We start from the raw sequence: 14467 nt of genomic DNA, 5'->3' as shown, positions 1-14467 counted from the left end.
ATTAATACAGCTTCGAGTTGCAATCAATACCTACTTTTCTGGCTTATAGTAACAAAGAAAAGCCTACAGGGTGAAAAAAAATGCAATGACCATATAATGAGGGGGCCAACATCCTATGGAGGTATATTCTCTATGAACAAGTAGCTGGATGTCTCAGCTGAAGATGAATTATGGTGACTTGACACAGGTGACATATTGGCTTCATACATTATTTCACATTCAATAGTCCATTTTCAAGCTTTACCAGGATACTAAGTTCTCTCTAATATGAACTGAGATTAATCCATCTTTAAAACACCAAAGGGTTTCCGTAGCGTGACGTAACTAAGGGAAGAAACTTTGACAAACAGGAGTAAATCTCACAAAGAAAGGACAGGACCGGAAATCAAACCCGGGGTATATTGGTTGAGCTTCTGTCCTGCCCTTTTTAAAAGACCGCATTGAAGTTGATTTTAATTCTGTTAATAAGGTTTGAATAGGTGTGCCAACATGCTTATACAGTAATAGCACTGTCATGTTTCTTGTAAAATGTAATTTCTTTGATCTAATCCCGAGCAAATTCTCTCCACAAATATACCTTGATAGGTACCACAACTGATGAGCTGCTCTGAGTTTTCTTTTCAACAACGATGGCTCACTCTGGACTTTATTAACCAGTTACAGTATACAGTATACCGAGCTGTTTGTGTTACAGTACATTTCACTACATTTCCCAAAGGCAGTATCTACACAGTGATGCAGTGTTTTAGCTCCGATACCACACAGCCCTAGTAGTTGAATTTATTCAGCCGTGTCTTGTGAAGTTTATTTACCTCAGTCCTGCTAATAGAGTGCACTCGCTCTATCTGTCTGAATGTGCTGACTCCCTCATATGCCAGCTCTTGAGGTTTTAGGACTAAAAGCAGACCTTCACCCAACTGTGTCCCTTTGGTGAGAAAATATAGTGATAGAAAGAAGCAGCATGAGGAGGAGTGAATGACAGAAAGTGAGAGAGAGCAAAAGAGAGGGACAGAAAGAGAAATGAGTGCCCGCTCAACCTAGGAACGTCTGGAAATGTAATTCCTATTTCTATAGAAGCACCTCTTTGATCTTATGAGAGGGAGAGATCGCACACAGTTTTGCTGTCATCACTTTCACTTGTACTCTGGCTGAATTATTTATGAAAGACCTCAATAGAGGGTATGTGATGGGTAAAAGGCTTTTTTTTACCAACAATACTAAAAGCAAAAAGGCCCTCAAATGGACAAAAACCGTCACATCAACCTTAGATCATGTCAAAGGATGTGAACCCAGGTACAAAGACCCAGTTAAGTAAAGGTAATGTTTAGATAGGCTTTGAGAGAATCTGTCTGTGTGTTTAAAGGGGTAACATTTCAGCTACTCTCTGCACACAAATAGCACTGGCTAACCATGAAAGGAATACACCAACTGAAAAGGAGCTTTGAACTGACGAACCTTCAAGCAACAGGAAAGCCTCTCAGAAGTTAAGGTTATCATCTCCTTCTCTTATGACTGAGTAGGTGTGTAAATGTACAGAAACGGCATCCACTTCATTACAGAGGGTGTGTCAAGACAATTTTCCTCTTTTATTCAATGCTTTTCACGGCCTTGTGATTCACACAGCTTGGTGTAATCTTTCTTAGCGATACGTAATCGAGTTCCTTGAAACGTCACAGCTAAGGCATGCATGCTAACATCACTGCAGATCTGCTATGGTCAGAGCCATCCAGGCTAATAAGCTGGGTCCAGAGAGGAACCCAACCTGGCCTCAAACAAAAGAGCCAGGCTATTTATCAAGCAGCAGATGCTGATTCCCTAAATAGCCTGGCATAGAAACTGCTCCAAACTAGGCCATTATTGCAAAAAAAAAAGAAAAAAAAGATAGCACAACTGGATTTATGATTGGAATTTAGGTACTTCTCATGTCTTTTCAGCTGTTTTCTCTTCTAATCTTTCTTGCCTTCATTTCACTTTCTCTCTACTTTAAAATGTTTCAGAAAATAAGAACCTCTGGGTTTAAAATTGGACTTATTCGGACAATATTATTTCTGTATTGGAGGTTAATCATGAAAGAACTTTGCTTCATTTATATTTATACTAAAGATATTCAGGGCCCTCATATCTCTGGATTCAATTAAGGAAACAAAATAGGCCCCACCAGCATAGGGCTGGGGCCACAAATATGTTACACATCTATTCTTTCTTTTTTTGTTTCACTGCTATGGTGAAAAGAAAACAGTGGTGAACTTTCCCTGAACCAGACTTCCTTTAATGGCCCAGCCGTGTGTTGACCCAGCAGAGTCGACTGGAACCTGATACTATCCAACACACTACGCTGCGCGGGCAATCAGATTACATGGGGCCCAACAATACACTCCACACGAGTCCAATTTCAGCGCTACAATGCAATAAAAGCACAATAATTAAATTCGCGTTCTCACCCCGTTTACAGGAAGCCAACACAAGGTGATAGGCATAATAAGAGGTATAATATCACATGAGATATCAGGACGGTTTTTGATCTCATGGCAAAATTCTGACATCTCACTATCAGACTCTTTTCTGTCGACGGAAGCAGTGACTGAGATCTTATTACCCAGAACGCCGTTAATGCAGTGATTATGATCTGTTATAAATCAATTGAAACCACAAATGTAATGTTTAGCCCAAGTGAGCACACTCCCTTAGTGGATTTAGTTACACACAAAAATCATCTGCTCCTCCCATCTTCGGATATCTTTAGGAATTCAACCTGATTATGTCAATAGTGACTCCAGTTTGCAGAGAAAGAGCATATTATTATTTCCTGGTGGTTATGATTGAGCCATTAACCTTTTATCTCAGTCTTTTGTTTGACGTTTCTCAAAGGTAAGGATGAAGATATTTATTCCATTTCCGCCCAGTCGGCCAAAACAAGCGAGTGAATCATTCCGTCTGGGGCTTGTGTAAACAAAAGGCCTCTCCAGGTCTCTGCCAATCAGGCCTTATAAAATATTAACCCAATGTCATTGCCCTTTTAAAATCTCTCACCTAGAATTCCCTAATTGTTCCTTTTCTTTATCTCTCCAGTGCAGAGAGTAAATAAATTAACAAAATAGCTTTTATCGCCCTGAGTAACCTTTTAACTGAAGGATTATCTGGGGTTTATTTTTCATTTCTCTCACAGCGATAGCAGAGCATGCCCCATTGATTGGTTTGCTGGGGTGGTGACCAGCCATGAAAACAAGGTCTTATTGATAAAACAAAGCAGCTCCTTACCTTTTAAGTGCCAGGTCAGGCAGAAATTCAGAGGCCTCAGACCATCAGGGGCCTGAATATGCTGAGTTTATAGTTTTTTATTTTTTATTTGGTTCAATCAAACAGTTTAACAATATGCGCGTAACTCCCTTAAGAGGTTAACTCTGTCTGTTGAAAGACAAGGGTAACGTGGCTATGGTGTATTACTACCAATTTAAATTCCCCACAGATAAGATAACAGGGTTGGTTGAGGCGAAAAGACGAAATGTTTCATTTTAATTCTAGAAATGAGGTATTTTAGAAAAAAGCTTTTCTGTTTGTTTCCTCCACTTTGAAGAAAAAGCTGCCTTGTGGCAATAAAAGGAAGACTGACATACAAGTATAAAAATTCCATTCTGCTGCAGTTAAGAGTCGAAACGAACGCCGATTTCCCACTGTGGATTTGTGGTGATAACACACTGTATATGTCTAATTAATTGTCTGCTGATTTGAATTTGATCTCAGTTCTCTGGTTCCCACCTTTATCAGCCGCCATTAGCCCTTATATGGAGAACACAATAATGTCAGCACAGAAGCACAGATAACTTCCCTGCCTATGCAAACTAACAGATGAGGAACCAAGAGGTATTTTATAACAGTCACCATCTACGTGTTTCCCTTCAAAGAGGACATCTTTTTTCAAACTTTAAACATTCAACGTTAAACATTACTTTAAAACTAATCAACAACTATTTGATAATTGATTCATCATTTAGGTCATTTCTCTAGCAAAATGTCAAGCATTCTCTGGTTTTAGACTCCTAAATATGTGGATTTGCTGCTTTTCCTGTTTTTGTATGAATGTAATCCAAATATCTTTTTGGGGGGTCATGTGCGGATCTTGGGCTTTAGGAAATTAAAGTTAATAAAAAAATAACAGTAATTTTTCACTTTTTCTGACATAAAATATTAGAAAAAGTGAAAAGACCAAACAATTAATAAATTATTTTTTTACTTGATTACTTGATAGCTAGATAGATAGATAGATAGATAGATAGATAGATAGATAGATAGATAGATAGATAGATAGATAGATAGATAGATATTTGGCTAAACAAAAGTACAGAAAATGACAGGAGTATATGTTGCCAGAAACAAAAAGGGGGGGAAAAAGATGATTTATATTTCCTGCTGACCTTGGCAGTCTATTGGTTGTGATGATCATAATCTCAGAGTCACAGTGTGATACATGGGAATGTATTCACTCATCCATCTTTTTCATGCATCCATCTATCCTCACTCTCATCTTGTATCTCTATTTGCATTGAACCTATTCTTGGATTATCTCAATCAGCTTCCCCTTGCACCTGTCAAACACCGCCTCACACAGGTAGCCACATCGCACTTATCTGATCTAGATAGCTGGATTACAGCGAGGTTGTGAGTGCGAGGATAAAAAAAAAAAAAAAAAACACACACACACTTTTATTTATTAGGGGTAGGAACAGCTGCATCCGCCTGCAAACTGTGGACCTTTGTTACGGAACAATATATCACAGATCAAATGGTGTGAAATCAAAGGCGGGAGAGAGTTAGCATCAATCCCACTAAAACCCCTTTTAAAGTGCTGTCTGTGCTCTGATCCCTGTATGGACTAATGTGCAGGATTGAGATCAGTAGTAGTTGGAAGAGTGGGTGCCTTCCTGGTGCCTTTGTCTGGGCTCAGGCCTGATTAGAGCCACCCTGGGTGAGGCCATCACAGAGTCTGATGGTACGGAGGAACTTGGAGCCAGTCACACTCCTTCCCCATGTCCTGAACCCTGTGTCATGAAACCACAGCCAAGCTTCAGGAGGAATCCACTGTTTCAGTAGCTACAAAGAGCTTACCCTTGTAATCACATTCTATTAGAGCTGTTTGAAGCCTCTCAGCTGTGAAATAGAATCTAAAAAAGATCTAAAACATGATAAATTGCTGATTATTCCCACGCATCATTAGTGTTAAAAGCTGATTTCATAATTGTATGTCCCATAACTACAGAGTCCAAGATTGTTTAGTATCACATCAACAGACTCTGATAATGAGTAAGCAGACTTCCTACATCATGGGAACTGATGAGGAAAGCCTAATTGGTTGACTTTTCCATGCCTAATGGATGATTCTCTTAATTAAAAAGATACTGTACCAAATGTTAGAAATCAGATAGCGCTTAAAGTAAATGCAGTTAATCAAATGTATGAGAATGAGCAGTTCCAGGAAAGCCTAAATGAGATTGGTAGATATGATTTTGCTCCAATATTTATTAATTGCAAGTGCCTTTGGTTAGCAAAACAGAACAGGTCTTATCTTCAAACTGCGAGGAAATTTCATCTAACCACTCTCACTGATCTCTCTTTTTCATGAACTGCGATGCATATGAAACAAGTCTTCAAAACAAGGCTTTAAAAACTTACCCAGTCAGGGTGCCTTTGAGGATATTTAATTAAAATCTAATCCTGCATTCATTAAGGCTCACATAAATTAAGCTGTCATTCATAAGATTTATGGATTCTCATTTGCATATTGCATACAATTCATCAATTACTCAAGTATGAAAGGAGCGCATTTCCCTTGGAGCTGCCTGCTAGCCTGCCAACATTTGAAATGAGAGAAAGAGCACGACTGTCAGGCATTCACTGCAAACTTTTCCCCACAATGTCTGTGCACTGATTAATCTCATTTTCTAGGCATCCCTTACAAGATTGTACACAGTCCAGCTGCACTTTTCAATTATTTCTCCTGTCCTCTCAACTAACTTTGAAAGCAGGACGGGCTAAATGTAGACTGGGGGCTACTTTAGTCTTTATGTATATAACATGTCTTTTTGCCAGGGTAATCATAAATTAGAGAGAGGGGTTTTAGAGATCCTAATGGAAAGGAAATGTAGTAATTTTATTGCAAATCCCATCAGGCAAATATTCTGCATGCTATAATAGCATATTTCCTGTCACATTTAGAGAGGAACACATCCAGCAGGCATTCTGACAGAGGGAGAAAGAGCGAGAAAATAGAAAGAGGGGGAGGGTGGACAGATGAGAGAAAGAGAGTTGCAGAGAGAAAACAAAAGAGAGGGGGAGAATCTTAGTGCTAAACACATAAAAACTCCCTTTTTGGACGTGAGGCTATGGGAAACACAGTATGGAGTAAGTGCTTAAACCAAGCGAAGCGTGAACACATCTAAGATAAAAGGTCAGGCAAAAACAAACAGACCACTTGCGAGGACGAATGGAATTAATTGACTCATTAATATGCATGGCTAATAAAGCTCAAAATCCTAAAACAAAAATCATTGTCAACCATTCCCTTTTAATGGCTCTTATTTTCAGCTTGAGAAGAGCTAGTCTACAGGGTGTATCAATCTTAGGAGGGGTGGAGTTCCTCCACCAAACAGGCTTGGGGTAACCTCAGTGTTGTATGCTCATGTCCTCCCCAGCAGACAAAGGCAGAGTTGTTCTGGTAGAGGGATTAATTGAGAATTAATCCCAGTTTCTGGCAGTGGAACAGACCGGCAGTTAGAAGTGAAAGTCATCCTGAAGGGTAGTTAATTGGTTCCCCATAGCAAAAGCTTTGGAGAACAGAAATCAAGCTGCATTTTCATTAATCCTCCCCATTGTTTTGTGAAATTGTTGTGGAGAGTGACTTCAGATAGAGTCAATAGTTAAGGCTTTTAATTTGCTTTTAATTCTGCCAGTGGGGTGACAATTAACAAACCCCAAAGAACAATAGCTGTGAAAATAATGCGTTCGATTGACTCTAAATGACTCTGAAATCAAAAACCGATAAGCAATTAATATACTGTACTCTACAAATGGTAAGTACCTCCAACATGCTTGATGTGCTCCATCTCGCTGTCTATTCCTACAGCTCTCTCTCCCTCTCTCCATCGCTCTCTCGCCACTAAACCTTGTGAACTTTGGGAATAGCACCACCAGATTGTCGGATATGATTAATTTCAGGTCTAAATGGACACAACAGACAGAAAGGGTGATGTAATCATAACATGGGGAGACACAGTGACTAACTGCAGAGATGGAGGAGGAATGAAAGGCAGAGAAAAAGAGACAGAGCATAAGGGAAGAGAGACAGAGCGGAAGACATAGAGAGAGAGAGAGAGAGAGAGAGACAGCAACAACGACTCACAAACACACTCCAAGTTCAAGCTAAACAGGAAGACCATGGTGATTAGCATTAATTGCACTGAGGATTGGAATCCTGTGTGAAACATTAAACAAAAATTATCTACTGTTTATTCACTTTTTTCCCTGATTTTCTTTTTTTCAATAATTAATGAAAAGTAAATACTTGGAGGAGTCCAAAAATGATCTAGGGAGGAAAAGAAATGTTTACATAATCAGGAAAAATGTTCCTGTCTTCTCTCTCTCTCTCTCTCTCGCTCTGTATACATGGAAAGGTTAGGGCTCGAGCCTGTTTCTCACTGTTTCCCCATCAGAAGTAACAGTGTCTGTTCCCCCGAGTGTCGACTGCTGTGAGAGTGTTTGCATATTTAGATACAAGCAGCCCTGTTTATGCAGCTCAAGTTCACTCCAACGCAAGCCCTGATCAATTTGGCCAGCTGTGATTTAAATGCTGTTTACAACAATAACATCCTAGCTAACAGAGCAGAGCACACACACTTCCTAGAGAGAGCGAGAGAGAGAGAGAGAGAGAGAGAGACAACTTCAGAGGAAGCCCCCGGCCTGCACATTCCCAGACGAGCATTTGTACTGAGTTAACGACGAATCAAAGTCCAACTCCTCTGCAAGACATGGAAGAATAGGATTCTGTCTGTTTACATCTCTGTGATCCTCCCGGAAGAATCCCTGACTACAAGCAAAGAGAGGAAATAACAGGAACTCAAACTAGTCCCATCCTGAAGTGGGGCAAATTGAAGGTGGCAAGTACCAGTTACTTCATTCCTGATGAGTGACTGGCATTCAGCGCAAAATATATTGTCAGGCTCACTGAAATCCCCACATACATAACAATTGCTTTCGACAAGCTGCTGTGCGTTTCACAAATAACTCTGGCTGAGATACTACGCTCCTTGATACTTCAGATTTCTCTTAAATGCTTCATAAGAGAGAGAAAAAAAACACAATTTAAGCTTGGCAGGAGAGCAAATAGGCCTGCTCAGCAGATAGCAGAGAAGCTGCTGGTGTCCTCTTGCTTGATGATATAATTCTTAATGTACAGCCTGACTAGACATAAATCTTACCCAGGCATCACCTCACCTGAATTCTTTTCTCTCTCGCTCGCTCTTTCTCTCTCTCCCATGATGAATTGTTTGCTACATCTCAGAGACTAAAACCCTTCAACCTCTTCAAACCCGGGTTTCTAATAACGCGTAGGTGTTGGGGAGAGGTGACAGCATGATGAATATCACAACAGACAGCTCCAATATGGGACAATTTTACCAGATCGATATCTCACTGCAATATCAGAGAAAAGGAGCTGATATTAGTCTACACAGTGTATTACAGATGGGGTACATTTCTTCTCTCTGCACTCCCAGTGAACCTAGGCTATATTTCATCCATGTCGGCAATGGTTTACACACTCACAAATGCTCTGGAAACTAATCATAGCATGGTACCCACCCCAGATGCATCTGCTTAAAATTATCCATATGTGTGACGCATCTATAACCCTTTGTTCAACATGGCAATGGACTAGCAAATAAACTGTGAATCACATTAGAGGATGTTACAGACCATTATTTCTAGTGAGAACAAATGTTTTGTCACATTCTAACAGAGAGATCACGGGTCTCATGTGGGAGATGTGGCGGCTTTTGAAAGAAAAGCTGAGGCAAAAAGGGTTTCTCGCATATGAAAAAAATACGAGAACCACAGCCAGGTCACAAACACTAAAAGTTTCTTAGAGTTAAGAGCTGAAATAAAGATGAAAACACTGAATATTTGCTGCAGTAACAATTCAATAAACCATTTCATATCAGGTACAATCAATGTGAGTGAACATTTTCATACAGTAATTTCTTACAGGTCCACATTTATTAAAGCCAGAAAAAACAAAAAAGTTTGTGTGAATTTTTTGTAAAAAATAATACTTTTTTTGGGTGTGATGACAACTTCTGTGCTTTATCTTAAGTCCAAGTAAACATTTTTAGTCAAAGGGTACTTCGCTACATATCTGTGCGCATGTGTCATTAGAGGTCTGAGTTTAATTTGCAGTAAATTATGGTTCAGGGGATTCATCACAGTACAAACATTTGTTGAGCCCTAGATGAATAAATCAATCACAAACACTCTCTGACAAATTAACTGACACAATTCTCTTTGTCAAGCTCCGTGCAAAACACTGTGGTCAAGTAACGTGCGCCTGAAGAAATAGAATGAGACACCTTTTATTTCCAAGGGAGATGGATGCATATAGGGAGATAGAGAAGGAATGACAGAGAGACTGAAGGAGGGAGTGCAGACGTTGCTAATGCTTAATATCTTCCCTCTCCGGGGTGCCAGGGCTGAGGGCCCCTCTGCTGTCAGCTGCAATAGGACCAGTCTTTTTGTGAGTGCCCAAGGTTCCTTAAGGGCTATTAATGGAACACAGTATCCCTTGTGCATGGAACTTGTCAGTGTTTCATTAGAGACTGATAAACATATAATACATAAGTGTCAAACAGTGTATGTGTGCAGCACGACGTGGTGGCGGGAGGGGAAAAGGATTTTGGGATCGCAGTACAACAGTCATTCCCATGCTCTACCGGTTGTTGGCATCACAGAGAGGAAGTCTATAACGGGTTCAGCTTGGCAAACATTGAGTTGTATTACAGTCCTGAACAGTGATCTGAGTAAAGAAAAGTATTCTTGGGTCGATATCTAGCCAAGATAAGACAAGCTGGCATATATCTCTGTTGTTCTCTTCTAGCAGAGTCCAAAAGTACAAGAAAAAGAAATACATCATATTCAATTATAGTTCTTTTTTCACCACTACTGAACAAATCAGCCCACAGCTGGGACTCTGGGTCTAGTTCACAAAGTCCTTTTGATCATTTCGTGGCAGTAAGAGAGTTTGGAGTCCCATGGAGTATGGGACCAAGCTGATCTTATTATGATAATTGGGATACATCAACTTCAGATAGCACTAATGGAGTGAGATTTCAGTGATCAAGAGCGCATATTCAACTGTAGAAGCAAGTTCACTTTTTTTAGAAGGAGTTATTATGCAATGCTCTGGTTGTGTTCCCAGTAGGCAGCTACTGAGACCGCCAGCACAACCAAGAGTATGCTTTTAGCTTTGGTGTTGGAAGCGATGCTACGCACTGAAGAGAAGTGTTACTGTAGTGAAGTTACATCTATTTCCCCATGAGTGAGTAATTGGTTACCATGACCATTAATCAGTTAATCTTCTCTTTTTACCCCCTCATTTCAACAGAGAAATATCAGAGGTTCAATAATTAAAAACGTGTCAGGTGAAAGTCCAACGCGCTTCCTCACACTGTATGTTCTCACATTCCCTGCTTTGTTCATCTTATTAACCTCCTCTCCGCTCGCCGCGCCTTTAAATGAAATCTTTAGCCCCTTACATGTGAAATTAAAACTGCCCTCCCTTGAGCGCTTTTAATTATTCTTCTTCAGGAGAAACTTCCACTTCCACTTTTGTCAGGGCGGCCTTCCTTCTTCCAAGCCGCCCTTTCCTCACTCCCACACACTGCCCAGGTCTGTCATGCTTCACTCCTCCCTCCAACCCGTTGCTCCCTTTTTTTTCCTCTTTTTCTCTTCTTCCGCAGGTCTGTTTAATTCTCACCTTGCTCTGCCCTTGTCATCAAGCCGTTGAAGCACAAAGCCAGGAGCAAGGGAGTGTTTACTCATTTCCCCACTACATTACCCCTCCTATTAATCACCACATGGAAACTTTTGGATACTGAAACATCTCTGCAGTTGCTGCCCCAGCTGCCCCCTATGCTAACAGGGCCAACTTTAAATAACTGGCATTCTGAAAATTATCTTATATTATTTCAAAGTTACTAACACAGTCGCTGTGAATACAACTTGTTTATCTAAGTAAACTCCCCAATTCGGATAATTCTTCATTATCTTGAAGGGTTCAAGTATGTCAAATATTTGATAATCTATTTTTTAAATGACTCAAATGATGCCATCCATCCATCCATCCATCCATCGTCAACCGCTTATCCTGCGTCCAGGGTCGCGTGGGACTGGAGCCAATCCCAGCTGACATCAGGCGAAAGGCAGGGTACACCCTGGACAGGTCGCCAGTCCATTGCAGGGCACTCAAATGATGCCTTTGTGAAAAATAAACTTAATGACGGCTCTTGATGAACAAGAAGTTAAAGTAAACATGAGTTGGTTGACATTGAAATGCATGATACATTATTTGTACACAGGACGGGCAGAGGTTAGTGTCTCTAATTAATCAAATTTAATTGCATGTAAATTGTATTTTAAATGCAGATAAGGAAAAAAGCAAAAGGCTGTATATTGAGGTGGAGAACACACCCTCGTTACTCTTCATATGCACTATTTGCTGAGATCATGGTCGAAAATATAACCATTTCTAAAAGTGAGCTATGCCTCTATAGCTGCTGTCTAATATTAAGTTTCTATAGAGAAATATTTTTATATACTTGTGCCATTAGGAATTCTACTCTGTTCTTTGAAAAACAACAACAAAAACAAATAAATACTGAGAAAGAATTCATTTCAGAGCCATACATGTCCGCACTGCCCTGTGAACAAGGCAAAGCTGCAGCAAAAGATTCTTATGAAATTCAATTAACACACCAACAGCTTTCCTTTTCTCTGCTGCCCTAATTCCCACATTCCCACTGAAATGACTGCATTCCCAGCGATTATGCTAACCGCTTGGAGTGCACTATAAATTCACAGGTCTGGGAAAGGCTGTAACGAGAGCTCCTTAAATATGGGAAGGAGACGTTTGAGAAGATGGATCGCCGTGGGCTAGCGGTCGACCGGCAGTGGGCAGGGGGAACTTGTTTGTGAAACACATGCTACTTGCTGCTATACTGCCTCTAATGAGGCTATGGACATAAGAAACATTATCATTAATGATTGAACCCCTCCTTTTCTCCTCATTTGTTTTTTTTTTTCTTTTTCTGCCACAGCCCCCTGTCCTTTTGCAATTACTGTTTTACTGGATAGCCCAAGGCAGCACGCAGCATGTGTGTCAGCTATATATAGGAGAAAGAAAGAACCCAAAATATTTGAAATTCAAATAAATGAGTAATGTAAATAGTTTTGAGAGAGTTTACCCAGTGAACAATGGCCCCTTATGAGACACAAGTGCGACAGAGGGAGAGAGAACAGGACTGCTGGTGTGGGGATCGGAGTGGTGGGGGTTGGAGGGATGATCCAACACAATGTGGCCCTTCTCCTAGAGCAACTTGTTATCAGGCGCTACGCAGAGCCCCCCGTTCAATCTGCATTTAAATACATTTCAGTCCACTCACTCATTTGCATTCATTTCTCCCATTATATTTGAAAATGGCCAAATGTCTAGCCAGCACAATGTGGGAGCCTATCACCGGCCAGGGGAAGCCCACACCTGATGCCAATTTAGCCCGCTTGGATCTATTCATTGCCATGGCCTGATCTGACAACTCCAGCTCTTCCCCATCCAGGAGACTTTTCAATTGGATCTGCTTGTGGTGACAAAATTGTTTTGCTCATTGAGATTTTCTTTCTTCTTCTGTCCCCCCCCACCCTTTCCGTCTCGCTCTCCCTCTCTCATCGTCACTCCCTCCGTCTGTGAGTCTGGGTGTCTATTTGGGAGCCATGGGAAAAGGAGAGGCAAATGATTCTCAGTGGCTTCTGATTTCCACTATTTGTTCAGCATTAGGCCCACTTATCTCTGAAAGAAAAAGCAACATGTGGAGAGAAAGTGACAGGCAGAAACTCAGCCTCGCTAACAGGCCTATTGTGTGCTGAAGATCTGCATTCAAACACGAGGGGCCCTCTAACTTTTTCTCTCTCTCACTCTCTCTCGCTCTTGCTATAAAATGTTCACATACTTGTGCATAGACCTCTGCTGCAGTCAATTACTGCTGCTAATCTGAACTGCAATGGAGAGTAAATATTTCATTACTTTTTCAAATAAACAGTTGGTCTGAGCCCATGAAGTGTCATCTATCCTGTGAAAGGAACGGTGACGTTCACATTCAATTACACCATAAAACCGCCAAGCTTCTGAAGTGGAGTTTTTTTGTGCTGAGAGCACACTACTTAAATCATTAGACTTGGTAGCAACATCTTGAGATGAAAAGCTGAGTGGAGAGCCCACCATTTACACTACAGCACCTTTTCTTCGGCCCAAAAACGTTCTGTGAGCACTGCCCCCCACCTCCCCTTCCTCTTCCTCAATACTGCTCTCTTCCCCCGCTTTTATGCCTCACAGAAAAGTTCCAGAGTTGGCGTCTACGGCAGAGACACACAACACTGTTGTCTCCGCGACACACTAACTAAGTAGTGTGTTTTGAGATTAGCAGATGAAATAATGCATGGAGCGGGGAGGGCAGGAGGGGAGGGGGACTAGCGGGGGGTTGACAGAGAGATTCCAGAGTCTACTGCTCATTAATCACTGCAGCGTCTTTGACCTTTCATTTGCCAAGGGCGCAAAGAGAGGAGGAGGAGGGTGGCCGAGCTACTAACGCTGCCCAGGAAAGAAGGAAGGCGAGCTAGAGTGAAGGAAAAGGCTGGAGAAGAAGCAAAAAGATGACCAACAGACAGTGTGGTGGTATAGAGATATGCTGGAGTCCAGAGAAGAACCCACAACACATTCTTAATGAAGAGTGAAATTAATCAGCTTCACGGGCTGTTAGATGAATCAGGCATTTCCCAGCCCCTAGGTGGTATCAGCTGCTCTGCTCCGCTCGCCAGGCCTGATAAAGACCGATAGGCCCCTTGCCCATTTACACATGTTATTAAAAGAATTACAAAGATGTCTGCTCGGCTCCCTCCCTTCACACCAGCCTGGGCTTTGGGAACCGGGTGCTGGAAATGGCAGGGGGGTGTGACATTAGTGTCTGGCATATTTTTAGCGTCTGGATGCTCTGCTTAGTTACCAGGTGGGATGGGATCACTGAAGGCAGCCAGGCAGTAGTTGTGGTGAGAAAAGCTCGACACGCAGAAGTGAGTGTGTATTTATATGCGTGTGTGTGACAGAGAAGTGAAAGAGAAGAGAGCAAGTGACAGAGAGAAGTTGTACAGCTGGATTCTG

At 41.3% G+C, this 14467-nt stretch overlaps 1 protein-coding gene across 10 annotated transcripts in view; it reads right to left on the bottom strand.

The window, feature by feature from the left end:
• The window catches only part of dachd (dachshund d), a 110149-nt gene that overhangs the window by 44903 nt on the left and 50779 nt on the right, over positions 1-14467 (bottom strand). The gene's annotated exons all lie outside the window — the stretch shown is intronic.

This window comes from Micropterus salmoides, unplaced genomic scaffold (genome assembly GCF_014851395.1).
Source record: "Micropterus salmoides isolate LMB-PRFRI ecotype aquatic unplaced genomic scaffold, ASM1485139v1 Ms_hic_scaffold_15, whole genome shotgun sequence".
Classification (NCBI taxonomy): domain Eukaryota; kingdom Metazoa; phylum Chordata; class Actinopteri; order Centrarchiformes; family Centrarchidae; genus Micropterus; species Micropterus salmoides.
Note: the sequence above shows the minus strand (reverse complement) of the source record. Positions and strands in the feature narration are given on the sequence as shown.